The sequence below is a fragment of the Octopus bimaculoides genome, chromosome 11, assembly GCF_001194135.2.
Source record: "Octopus bimaculoides isolate UCB-OBI-ISO-001 chromosome 11, ASM119413v2, whole genome shotgun sequence".
NCBI classification, from domain to species: Eukaryota; Metazoa; Mollusca; class Cephalopoda; order Octopoda; family Octopodidae; genus Octopus; species Octopus bimaculoides.
Window position 1 is genome coordinate 62879872 of NC_068991.1, and position 1281 is coordinate 62881152.

Here is a 1281-nt window from a genome sequence, read left to right on the forward strand (position 1 = left end):
CTCGCTTGCTATCTGATATTAATTCTCTACCACCTCTCTCTCTCTCTCTCTCTCTCTCTCTCTCTCTCTCTCTCGCTCGCTCTCACTAGGTCTATTTCTTTATCTATCTATCCCTGTTGGTCTCTCTCCATCTATCTATATATCTATCTATCTATCTATCTATCTATCTATCTATCACTTTCTCTCTTACCGCTCGTTCTTTCTTTTCTCTCTCTCCCAACCACATCTTTTCCCCCGTCTGTTTTAGTCTCCTTCACCCATTCTCAGTCTTCACACACACACACACACACACACACACACACACACATGCACACACATTTCCCCCCTCTATTTCTCAATCATTACACATGCATACACGTACACATGTGCACGTGCGCGTGCATACACCCACATTCTATTGTTATTCCTATCATATATCGTGTGAGTATGTTTTAGACTCACGCCCTGCTCTATCTGTGTGTCTCTCTATGTCTCTCTCTCTTTCTCTCTCTCTCTCTTTCTCTCTCTCTCTCTCTCTCTCTCTCCCTCTATCTATCTATCTATCTATCTATATATCTATTTATCTGCCGGTCTGTGTCCCTATCTATCAATCAATCAATCAATTCATCAAGCAATCTGTCCCTCTCTCTCACAATCTATCTATCTATCTATCTATCTATCTATCTATCTATCTATCTATCTATTTATCTATTTATTTGTTTGTTTATCTAGCTATCTGTCTTACTATCTATCTGTCTGCCTTTTTATATATATTTCTATCTACATATCGGTCTGTCTATCCATCTATTTATTTATCCATCCGTCTCTCGGTCTATCTATCTATTTATCTATAACTATATGAATGTGTGTGTGTGTGTATCATATATATATATGGGGGTGTATGTATAATCATACAAAACAGAAGAAATGTATATATCTACATACACATATATATCTACATATATATGTATGTATGTATTTGTATGCTTATATGTGAATTCTTCAAAACTCTTAATGATCTCTACAACGGTCGATGCCCGTTTCAAAGGAGTAAATTTCCTTGGTGCCACCTTGCATTTAGATAAATCTATTTATGGTTCCTATAAAAATCAGAAAGTAAAGCTGTAATACATTCATAAATCTTCAGAGCCTCCTAAAAGCATTAGTAAGAACTTCAGCAAAAATATTTGTTTACGACTGTTTTCCTTATCTTCTAACGGACAAGAATTTAACGAGTTAGCAGAATATTGCAATGAAGCACTTAGAAGAAATACCTTTTCTCCAGAAGTCGTACATAACCCG